The sequence below is a fragment of the Theobroma umbraticum genome, unplaced genomic scaffold (genome assembly GCF_002168275.2).
Source record: "Theobroma umbraticum cultivar Fairchild unplaced genomic scaffold, ASM216827v3 scaffold_56.0, whole genome shotgun sequence".
NCBI lineage: Eukaryota > Viridiplantae > Streptophyta > Magnoliopsida > Malvales > Malvaceae > Theobroma > Theobroma umbraticum.
In genome coordinates, this window is record NW_018397256.1 from 3,726,583 (window position 1) to 3,739,835 (window position 13,253).

At 29.1% G+C, this 13,253-nt stretch overlaps 1 non-coding gene across 1 annotated transcript; it reads left to right on the forward strand.

Annotated features, from left to right (window-relative positions):
* The first annotated feature begins 8,012 nt into the window (after positions 1-8,012).
* Positions 8,013-8,119, forward strand: LOC149527509 (small nucleolar RNA R71). The gene has a single exon (XR_016350944.1). It is a non-coding gene; the product is annotated as a small nucleolar RNA R71 (small nucleolar RNA).
* The last annotated feature ends 5,134 nt before the right edge of the window (positions 8,120-13,253 follow it).

Here is a 13,253-nt window from a genome sequence, read left to right on the forward strand (position 1 = left end):
ATATATATATATATATATATATATTAACATAATAAATCTTTTAAACTTAAATATTTAGCTAATTCATAAGCATATCAATAATCTACTTAAAGATTTGTACTTTTTAAATATTTTTTTTCAATTTAGTCCCTTAACATCTTAATTTTTTTTTCATTTAGTTCCTATATTATATATTTTGTTCAATTTAATCACTATGACATGATAGAATGTTTTTAAAAACTTTTTTTGATCTGCCATGTGGTACTAACTTGTTAGCATGCCAATACCACGTCAACATTGCCATGCCATCGTATAGTGCCATGTGGTATTACCACATCATCACTTGGTGTCATGTGGCATGCCATGTCATCATCTCAAACGTCATGTCATTAAAATGTGACACGTTAACACTAACGTCATCCTTGAACGGTATAATTGGATGTCGTTAAGGGAAATGACTAAATTGACACAATTCATAACATTAAGAAAATAAATTGTTTTAATTTTGAGTACAAAGACTAAATTAAATAAAATTAAATAGTATAGGAACTGGAAGGTTCTTTTGACCAAAAAACATTTTAGCAAATGTGGTGATTCCTTAATGTGGTTTTTTTTTTATGTTGTCTGAAACATTCAATTTTTATATGTTTTTTGATACAAAATCAAACTACTCATTGATACTTGGGTTTTATTTTTTGGTGGTGATCTTTTTCCTTGAGGTGGAAATGGTTCCTTTGTACTTGAATTTATTTAAACCATCACGCAGGCAAGAAGTAGTCAATGATTAAGGTGGAAGGAAACAAAGTAAAAAATAAAACATTAATTAATTTTAAAATAGTATTTAAATAGCTTTTATCTTCATTAAATTTGATTATATGTAAATTATCAGATAATTAAATTTGAAGGTAAGAACATATTTGACTTGACTTTTTTTTAGCTTAAAAACTATTATGAAATATAATAGCATTTAAAATTAAATTAAAACTGTTTGGTAAATTTACTTTTTATAAGCTCTTTTTTATATATAAGCTATTTGGTAAAATAACTTATATAAACTTTAATTTTGATTAAAATTACTATAAAGAATGTTTAATAAATCAAAAGAAAAAAATTGAATCAAGTAAAAAAAGATAAGAGTGAAAAAAATATAATTTCCCTTATAATATTATGAATTGCTAAAAGATAGAACAAGAATATAAAAAAATATTTGTAGTTATTTTTTAAAAATTGGCTTGAAATTTTTAACCTTTGAAATTGAACAAAATTGATGTTACATTCAAGGAAGAGAATCCAAAGTAATATTAATAATGAATCCAAATGGGTCAAGAAAATCACGTTTAGCTATCGATTTAGCAGTCCATTTTCCTATTGAAATCATCAACGCTAATTTCATACAAGTCTATCAAGGTCTTGATGTCCTCACCAACAAAGTTCCCCTCTATAAACAAAATTGTTTTGGCTTTTATCTTTTTTTTTTATTTTTTAATAGATTATTTATTTTGTCAAGAAGTGCCACATCATTTGTTGGATACTGTTAGCTTAAATATAAAATTCACTACTAAGAAATTCAAGGATTTTGCAATTCTTGTTGCCAAAAGAATTAAAGTCTATTTTAAATTTCTTGTAGTATTGCCTATACCTAAAAGAAAAAAATCTTTAAAACTGAGTTACCATAAATGTGTACAAATATTGACTTTTCAATTTTTATCTAATTTATCTCAACAACCATTGACTTATTTGATTAATTATTTCGATAATAATCAACAAATATTATATACATTAGAAAGAAGTTAAGAGCAAATAAACATCACATAATTGTCATATCAAGAAATAAACTGAGAAACATCAAACAATAAAAAAAGTTTTCAAAGCACAAAAAAAATGATAGAAAAAAAATGAAAAAAAAATAGAAAGAAAAAAAATAATACTTGAATGCAGTTTTGAATTTTGTGTTTTCTTTTCTTTTAATTTTTTTAAGAACAAAAAAAACCCTAAGATGATTTACGAAAAGGAAGAGAAAAAAGGGAGATTGATAAGGAGAGAGGAAAGGGGTATTTTTTGATAAAGGATCTTTTTGGGAAAAAAAATAATTCTCTTGAGAAGTTGGCATATATTTTTTTTAAAAAAAAAAGAGAAGAGAAAGCTCATATTTGGCGCTTTTTTTAAAGCTTTTTTTATAAAAATTTTATTTTTTTAAAATTTTTTTTAGAGTTTCTTACAAAATACTATTGGATCCAGCTTTTACTTTGAAAAGCAGATAAACTAAAAATAAGCTAATATTTGAATAGCTTTTAACTTCATTAAATTTAATTATATGTAAGCTATCAACCAATTAAGTTTGAAGGTAACTTTTATTATAAATGTAGAAAGCAGATTGAAAGATGGTCTTAGCAATTAACAAAATTCCATTCGACTTGTCAAGAGAGAGAACCTAATCACAAAATATAATCAACAAAAAACTCAAGTTCCAAAACTGATGGATAAAAATTCAGGTTTAGAAATACAAATCAATTACGATAATGAAATAGAAGCAACACAACCAAACTTCTACAAAGGAAGTAGCAATATCATAGAAGTTTCATATCATGCAAAAAACACAAAAGTACCAACATAAATATTATAAAAACTACAAACCACAATAAGCTGCTACAAATAAGTTTTCTTTATAAGTTCATTAGTTTAGGATTCTCATAAAAAAATTTATAAAGTTGCAAACTGTGCTAAAAACCCAAAATTTCAACAAAAATATCATAGAAATTGCACATCATAGTAAAAAGATAGAAATACTTATACAATTTTATAAAAATCTTAAAAGGGCCTTAACAGTTTCAATCAACAACAAACTAAATTTTTTTTTGTAAGTTCATTTAGTTTATGATTCCCATTAGAAATGCCATAAAAGTTGAAAACAATGCCTAAAACATAGCATTTCAACAGAAATATTAAAGAAATTGCACATCCTAGTAAAAAGACAGAAATACGTTTACAAAGCAAAAAACCAAACAATAGATATATTTACAACAAAAATAACATAAAAAGTGTAGACCACACAAAAAAGATGGAAATACCTTCACAATTTATAAAACTTTCATAAGGGTGTCAGTAGTTGTAATCAATAAGAAACTCAAATTCCAGAGATGATGTATACAAAAAAAGGTTTAAAAGTTAAACAAGATATCATAATGCAAACTAATTGTGACAATGAAATAAAAGAAACATATTAAAATTGAAAAAATAGAGCAAAAATGCCATAGAAGTTGCACACTATGCCAAAAAGATAGAGATACCAACAAATACACCATAAAAACTTCAAACCAGCATAAAAAAAAGTATGACTACTATATTTTGTACAAATACACTTACCTATGACATTCTTGAATAATCAATAAGTAATTACAATAAAAATATTAAATGAGTTTATATATAAATATATTACAAAAATAATAATGACAAATATGTAAATTAAGGAATATATTTTCAGTAATGGATGTATCTTTACACAAAAGATAATTGAAATAAAGAAATAAAAGAAAATTGAAGCTTATATGATACATATGAGATAAGATACAAAATAAAGCAGCACAAATCAATCACATTCCAACAAATTAATCTAAAAACCACATCAATTTATAAAATAGAAAAATTCATGTATAAAAAAATCAATAACAATGGGTAATTACCACGAAGATAAGAGAATTTTTTTTCTTTACTTGTATGGCAATTTTTCTAAAAAAAAAGAAAGACAAAATTGTAAATGTAATTAGTAAAGAAATAAAAACATTAATAGAAAGAATAACAAAAAATTAAAAGAGAGAAACATAAATAAAGAATTCGATATCACAATGGGCAAAGGTATAAGTAGATCATTGTCTATAATAGTAAAAATATAACCACGCACTTAATCAAATGAGATAAAAAGAAAAAAAAAATTAAAAACTGACATGAAAGGTTTCTGGTTTCTGTATGGAAGCAACATTATAAAAATAAAAATAATAAAGAACCTAAATAATAAAAGCTTTTTTTTTGAACCTAAATAATAAAAGCCTGAATAAATAGAAAATCAAGAAATCAAGAAATAAAATAAAAACAATATTTAAAATACTTGAAATAATTATATTTGGAAACTATTTTAAACCTACAAAAATCAAGATTGTATAGCAAAATAAAACAACATTAATCAAACACATTCCAACAAATTAATCCAAAAACCCAATCAACTTATAAACAGAAAAATTCATACAAAAAAAAAATCAACAACAATGTAATCACCATAAAGATAAAAGAATTTTCTTCTTTACTTGTATGGCAACTATAGACACCTTTTTTTGTCCACGCTTGATTTCTTTTTTTTTATTTTCTGACTTTTATTCTTTTGCTTTTTAATTTCATTTTTGTTTCTTTATTCATTTTAGTGGGGCTTAAAGATTTAATGGGTCTGAGACTCAATTTATCAACTGGGTTCAACAAAGGCCATTTAGGGCTATGGGCTAACAAGCCCACACAATAATAATAATAAAGACAAGTAAAAAAAAAAAAAAAGTCGATTGCCATTTTAGTCCCATATTGTAATCTGAATAATTTTTTTTCAAATATTAATAAGAAAAGAAGTTAATAAAATAGAAAAAGAATAAAATGAAAATGAAATAAAAAGGGAAAATAATAATATGGAAAATAATAATAACAATGAACATAAGGTATGAATGACGATAAACATTGAAATTTATAGCGCATCATGCACCATCATTGCATTATTTAAATGTCATAGCATCTCGATATATTTTGTACACAAGCCAAGGCTTCGATGATGGGATTTTTCAAGAAAGCTTACAAAGGCAAGTTTGTTTGAAAAATTCCCTAGGTGAAAAAATATCCCTTAGTTCCACTAGTATGATAAAAGGGCTTAAGGAATGTTCTTAATAAAAAGCCTTCATTTGTATTAGGGTTTGTATTATGTGAAAAGATTATTTTTACTCACAAATGATTACCTCGATGATGGGATTTGTTTGATAAGCTTGCGAATGCGAGTTTTCCCAAATAATTCCCTACGTGAGAGAGTATCCCTAAGTCCCATCAGTATGATGGATGCATTCTAGAAATATTCTTAATAAAGGTTTTCATTTGACATTTATCGAGATTTATGCCATGCATTGTATAATAACATCATGTGCATGTCACACACATAAATTGGATAATGTACTTTGAGTAGCAAATAAAATAAAAAAATAGAATAATAAACAATGATTAAGGAAATACAAGAATTAAGCTTAAAATAGGATAACATATGATTAAATTGTACCATTCATAGAACGAGATGAATCCTCATGTTTTTTGGTTTGATTTACTTCATTAATTCTGTCTGTGTGTTTTCAATAGAAAATAAAATAAAATAAGAAATAACCCAGACCATGAAAGAAAATAATTAGAATAAAACTTGCAAAATGAAAATATGAAGCAAATTAAAAAAGAGCAGAACTTACAAATAAATACACTCAAATCACAAAACCCACAAATTAAAACAAAAGAAGAAATCAAAATCATAGAAGTGAAAAGCTATGAAAGGTAAGAAAAAAGAGAGAAATGAAGAAGAGAAAGATATAAAGAGTAAAAGAACAATGAAAATGAAATGCCAAAAAAAAAAGAGAAGAAAAAACAACAATTGCAAATTGAAACACAAAATGTAAAGAAACGAAGAAGAACACCACTTGAACTAATCAAAAAGTAAAGAAAATGTCCAAAAAAGCATTGAAACAAAGAAAGAACACAAAATAAAATTGTAAAAGAAAATAATAATTAAAAAAAGAAGACATAAACAAAAAAATGAAGAAAAGGAAAGAAGAAAGAGGGTTGGTGGAAAAACCTAGAGTGCAGGGAAAAAATCTAAAAGCATGGCAATAGAAAAAGACCAAAATGCCATGCCTATATCAATGGGACACATGACCTAAAAAGCCCTCTCTAAAGCAAAGAAAAGAAACAGAAGAAAGGAGAAAAGGGCAAAAAAAAAACTTTTTAAAGACTAAAAATGAGAAGTGACCACTAAGCCCTCTCAAAAATACAAAAATCCCAAAAAACCTTATAGTAAGAGATAAAATGAAAAATAAAACCTTGACCTTTTCAAGAATGGCAAACACGTTCTAAAGGCCCGAAAGGCTAAATGGATTAACCACATGGACATCAATCAATCAGTCTATGTGGTAGCAATATAGGGCCTTCCAAAGTAGCTTTTTTCTATCCTAATTGAGTGCCATATGTCACACAATTGGCTAGGCCAAATGACACCTAATTCAAGCCCTTAAGATAGAGTTTTAATATAAAGGTATAGATTAGAGTGAGAACCGGGTGTTATTTTTGAAAGAAAATAATTCGTTATTGATAGTAATGGGAGTAGTATAAGAGTATTTATGTATTTAATTTAATAAATGTATGTTTATAAGTAAAAGATGTGATTTAAACTTTGATATAAAATTTAAAAAGAAATGTGCAAAAAAGCATAAATATAAAGTGCATTGAAACTCTTAGTTGCATTGAAATTAGTAAATTCAACCACCTCTTCTCTAACTCTAAAGGTTATTTTGCCTTCTCTTACATCTATTAGTGTACTTGTAGTGGCAAAGAATGGATGTCCTAGTATGATCAGAACTTCTTGATCCTCCTCCATCTCAAGTATTATTAAGTCTACTAGAATGAACAGCTTCTCAACTTTAAGCAAGACATCTTCTATCACCCTATAAAGGTACCTTATCGTTCTATCAGCTAGTTGCAAGGTGATTGTAGTGGGTTGAATCTCCTTCAATCCAATTTTCCTAGCAACAGACAAAGGCATAATTGAGATACTAGCACTTAAATCATGTAGAGCTTTTGAAAAATTAAAATTACCAATTGAACAAAAGATAGAAAAACTCCTTGGGTCCTTAAGCTTTAGTGGAAGCTTGTTTTGGATTATTGTGCTACACCCCTCAATGAGTGTAATTGTCTCAAAGTCTTTCAATTTCCTCTTCTTTGTCAATATGTCCTTCAGAAACTTCACAAATGATGGCATTTACTTTAAAGCTTCTACAAAAAGAATGTTGATGTGTAGGTTTTTAAATACCTTAGGAAATTTTGGAAGGGCTTATCAAGCTTTTGTTTCTGAAGGGGTAAAGAAAGGGTAGTGGTGGTAAAGTTGCTTTTGCTTCCTTCTCTTGAATTTGCTTGTCAACTGTCTCAATCAACGTTTCATTCTCAATAGACTTATCTTGAAGATTAGCTTGCTTAACATTATTTTCAACCTCTTTTTCACTCCTCAAGGTGATTGCCATAATTTGTTCCTTACTTTTTCCCTTTGGATTCACCTCTGTATCACTAGGCAATGTTCTTTGAAGCCAGTTGTTTAATAAATTGGCAACTTCACCAGCTTGAATCTCAAGGCTTTGAATTGATGTTGCTTGACGCTAAATGAGAGCTATTTAACTTTGTATAATGTTATCATTTTGAGTCACATATTGTCTTAGCAGATCTTCCACTGATAGTTTCTTTTCTAAAATAAATGCGCTGACTTGCTAGTGAAATCCTAGAGGTGCATTTGGCCTTAGAGTTAAGGATGAACCTTGATTATTAGCCTAAGAGAAATTGGGATGATTCTTCCACCTTGGGTTGTAAGTGTTGGAATAGGGGTTGTTCTGCTGTCTATTATGTACAAAATCATTGTCTTTGTTGAGCTTGGACACTAATGACTTGCATGATTATTTACACAATACTCACAAGCTACAAAAGGACTTTGCACACTATTAGTATCAAAAGATTCTAAAGCTTTAGTTAGAACAAGTACCTGAGCGGATAATGCTGAAAAAGCATTTACATCATGAATTCTAGCTACTCTCCTATGCATTGGTCGCTTTGTTTGCCACTAGTTGTTGTTTGTAGCCATCTCCTCCAACAAATCATATGCCTCATAAATTGATTTAGCCATTAATGCTCCTCACGTAGTGACATCAATGGTGGTTCGAACCTGCCCACTCAAACCATTATAGAAAGTTTGCACCTAAAGCCACTTTGGAAGACCATGATGAGGATAATGCCGAAGTCATTATTTGTATCTTTCCCATGCTTCGTACAATGGTTCAAAATCTTGCTGCATTAATGATGTGATATCATTCCTTATTTTTGTTGTCTTATTGAGCTAATAGGGAGTGCATTTGACCATGCTTTAGCTTTATCCCTCGATGAGAAAGGAAAAAGCCTTAAATGAATTGCATCAATTATGCATCGCATGTTTGAAAGTGTTACAAATCTTCAAGAAGTTTGATATATGGCCATTAGGATCATTATTTGGAAGGCCCCCAAACTGAACTAAGGTTTGAATCATGATGATAATAGCTTGTTTGATCTCGAAATTGTTTGCTTAAATAGCTAGCCTACAGATGCTCGATGGAATTGCTTGTACCAAAGGAATAGCAGAATCCCTGAATCAATGATTGTTAGCTACTATATGCTCTTGGATTTGCTATTCGCCTTATTGATCAGTGATTGTATTTACTGTAGCAACACTTTGTTGTTTCTCTCTTCAAAGTCTATGAAATGTTCGCTCAATTTCTAGATCACACGGGATAGTCTCCAAGTTGTTTACTCTTCTCATACAGTAGTTAAACACAACTGCAAAATATAGAAATAAAACTTAAATTAAGACTAATCTAAAAAATTTTAATATTAGCAAATAACAAAGAAAGTAAAATCCCAAGCAATGGCACTAAAAACTTGTTGTTAATTTTGCACACACAAGTAAATGTATCGAACAAGTAATATAATGATGAAGTAGAGTATTGTTCCTATGGAGATTTGTTCTTAAATCTTTACTAAGTACTAAAATTTATGACAAATTAATCTTATTTAAGTAACTAAATTTTTTAAAAAATTAATTAAAATAAAAATAAAACAAGCACTAAATTAATTAATAGAAATTAAAATTACTAGACAAAGGTAATATATTAAAACTTAATATTATGGGTTCATTCAACACTTCATCTGATACCAACTTCTTTTATCATTTACATTCATGGGTGCTTTTACTAACATAGAATCTGAAGCTATGTACAAGTCTCTGTTGAAATGTTGGCACAAATACTTAACTTAATTGGGTCGCTATATATCTATAGAAATCAATTAATTAAGGTTCATTAAGCTAGTGTTCTAATTTGACTATATATAGAAATTAATTTTGGTCAAGCAATCAAAAGCATTAAGAACATATTTGAATAAGCAAAACTATACCTATTCATAGTAAATAAAAGAGAAACACATATACAGATTACATGTTGAAATCCACCATAATCTTAGAAAGATAATTTAGCTCATAATATATGATAAAAACAATATCCAAAGAATTTTAGTCCTGAATTCAAAACAAGAAAATAAGAATAACACAAAAGAGAGAAAGAAACTAATTATTGACATTTTGCAATCTTAATTCTTTCTCAAATTCCTTTGTTTTCTTACTTTGTTCTTAGCTTTTTCTTTACAGAATAGTTATTTGTCGCCTCTCCCTTAAAACATTAGAAAAAGGTCTCTTAAATAAGCTCCAAGTAACCTAATTTTTAAAATCCCATCAAATTTTTATTTTTAGAAAATCAGGGTAATGCCATAGCAACGTGACAGACTTTGGTAGTTCCATGGCACTATTTCTTCAACACCACAACATTGTGCTCTCAAGTTTTTGTATGATGCCTTTATCTAGCTCAATACCGCAACCATAAAGTTCTAGTGCTGTGACAATGGTTCCTTCAGCACTGCGGCCATGAGTAGCTCAATGCCATAGCTTCAGTCACCCTACTACCTTATGCAGAACTGTATTTCTCAAGCATCATCCAACTTGATTTTCACCTTGATAGGATCCAAACTAGGAAAAGTAATAAACATGAAAGTTTGATCCTTATCTCTCAAATTTTTAATGGCTAAAGAATCACATCAATTGGACTTCTGGAGTAAAAGATATACTCCTAATACAACATCATGTTTATTCTATGCATACTATTGCAATATGCTAATTTAGAAAAACATTTGAACTGTGATTCGTTCAGAATTGGGTGCAATGATTAACACAAAAGTTATAGTCCTTCCTCTTAACATTCTAGTGGTCTAAGAATCACTTCATTTGAAGTTCTGTATAGTTCGATATAGTCAAAATATGAAACCATATACAACTGAAGCTATCAACATATTTGCATGGATTTTCACCAAATGAGCCTTTTTCATCAAATTTTCTATAAAAGCAATAAGAGAAACCAGAAATAACTACTCTTAAAGTAATTTAAAACAAAACAACATAAAGTTTAACTAAAATAACTTAAATTAACTACTCAACCTGTAATCAAACATAAACTAGAAAAACACCTAAAATGCTACAATCAAACCTAAAATCTCAAAGAGCTATCTACTTAAGCCCCTAAAATGTGTCAAAATAACTCTATATAATAGAATTATTAAGTACGAGATATTAGTTGAGATAATGATTGTGGTCGATTGAATTGCTCTTGCATATGAATGTTATGAATGTGGATTGAGAAGGTCTCCACATTCCCATGATTTTGTTATGATGTGGATTGAGTATGTCTCCATTTCTCATGATTTGTGGTAAAATGGATTGAGTAGGTCTCCACTTTTCATGGTTTTGTTGTAGAGTGGATTGAGTAGGTGTCTTCTTCCCATGATTTTGTTGTGATTGGGTCTAATCTTAGTGTGGGGGTAAGAATAACATAAGGCTAAGTTGGGCACCATACCACTTTTCCCCTTTTTATGAATCTTGGTATAAGGGTGAGAAAACCACATAGATGAGTTGGGCAAAAGTTTCCATTCTTCCATAATTTGCTATGGCATGCATTGACGTGTTTTTTATATATTGGGTATTGTGACACTTGTGTTTGTCGATTGATAATTATTGTGTTTATATGGAAATAATGAGATGAGTTATTAAATGAATTACACATTCTTGATTTGACTGTTTGTTGTTGAGCTTGAAAGGTCGAGATTTACCTTTGGTTACCTTATTGCAAATATTTGTAAGTTGAGCTTATATATGGACATTATTTTTATGCCTTCATATCTGTTGAAAGGATTTATATATTTATCATGTTATTTTGAAATTTATGGTTTATTATAAAACTATTCCCCTTTGGCTTATCCCTTTCCCCATATCTACTCACAGCATCTTTATGAATCACATTTTATTTTTTCCTATTTTGTTTTACAGATTAATAGATTGCTTGGCTAAACAACTTAAGGAGTAGTATCCCAGCTTATACTTGGTAAGTGTGATAGAACCTTCTTTCTAGCCCTCTAGTGTCACTACTTTGCAGCGTGTCAAGTCAAGTCTTTTAAATGTTAATACTTGAATGGGAATTAGTTATGTAATAAGTATTAATATACTTTTATTTGTTAGTCATTGCGAATATTGTGTTTAGCCTTGGAAATGGGTGCATATGAGAATGTTGAGACTATGGCTAAAGGACCATAGTGATATGGGCACGGGATGTGTGCCAGACCACAAATAATAAAATTGTAAAAATTGAATTTGCATGAAATATAGTACACACGTTATGTTGAGAAGTTCCATAATGATGTAGGAGTGTTGATTTACTTGTATATTCTATGTATGCATGGATGAGATTCCACACATTATGTTGAGAAGTTTCGTAATGATGTGGTGATGTATGTGTGAATGGAAATGTAAATGAATGTGATGGATGACAAGCCCATGCACTGTTAGTTAAGGCTTGCGTAGGCTTAATGGGCCATACCCACATAGGTCCATGTGCCAGTTATGTCCTAGAAATAGGATGTGATAAATTACCGTTGGGACTTGTGATCTCATTTTACCATCGACCTTAATACTGGAGCTAAAAGAATGCTACTGTGTACCAATATTAACTAGAAATATCATTTTGGTTTCATATGTAGCTAAGAATGATGATTTTGAATTTAGTATGAAAGACAATTGTTGCATTATCATTCTAATGATATCTTTTATGGATCCACAACATGTCATAGAGGACTTTATGTTATGGATCTTGATAGTCCAATGTTCAATATAGATGTTAAGAAAGCAAGAAAAGATAATCATAGCTAGACCTGTCAAAATGGACCGAGCCCATAGGGCCGGCCCATTTTTTATTAAATATGTGGTGGGTTGGGTTGAAAATTTTTGGTCCATATTTGAATCGGGCCTAAATGGGCTAGCCCACCAAATCAGTGGGCTGATGTGGGCTGGGGTAGGGCCAGCCCATGGGGTCAAAAAATAATTTTAATTAATTTAATAATTTTATATATTTAATTATGAAAAATCATAATTTAGTTACCAATAGTATTGTTTATTTTATATATTTCAATGTCTTTAATCTTCACTTGTCAAATTAAAAATTTAAATTTAAATTAAAACTTATTATCTCTTTTTCTTTTATGGTAATGAATATTAGATGATAAATTGATAATAATTCAGACCTTGAGACATCATTGCTGTCTAAATAAGATTTAAATGTTTTACTTGAGAATGAAGATTGAGGAGGATATAAATGAGTCTTGAAATTTTTATTATTTGGTTATATACTTATGTTTATAAGATAGTAGTTTGTGTTAAAGATTTAAACTTTATTATGTAATTTATTTATTTTTTATATTTGGTGTAATTTATTTATTTGTAACATGTTTTTATATTTCAATTTATGAATTAAATCATAAAACAATTTTATTAATAAAAAATTTATCAAGTAAAATATATAAAAAATAATTTCTTTTTGAAAAAATAAAAATGGGTTGGCCCAACACAACCCATAGGCTAACAAGGGGTGGGCTAAATATTGAAAATTTGAAATTTTATTTATATTTAATGTAATGTATTTGCTTATTTATTTTTGATATAATTTTATTGTTTGTAATATGTTTTTATATATTTAATTTATGGACTAAATCATAGTATAGTTGTATACTTGTATTGATGAGTAGTAGAATAATTTTTTTTGAAAGAAATGGGCTAGCCCGGCCAGGCCCATGGGCTAGCAAGGGGTGGGCTGGGTTGAACATTTTGTAGCCCATATAAAATATGGGCTGGCCTGGCCCTGCCCATATTTTTTCAGCCCACAAGGGCTAGGGCCGGGTTGGGCCGGGCCGGCGCAGCCCATATTGACAGGTCTAATCATAGCCAAACCTACATCTAGCATTGTAGATTTGGTCATATCAATGAGACAAGGATAACCAAATTGCTTAAACAAGATTATCTAGATCCATTTGATTATGAATCATATGGAACTTGT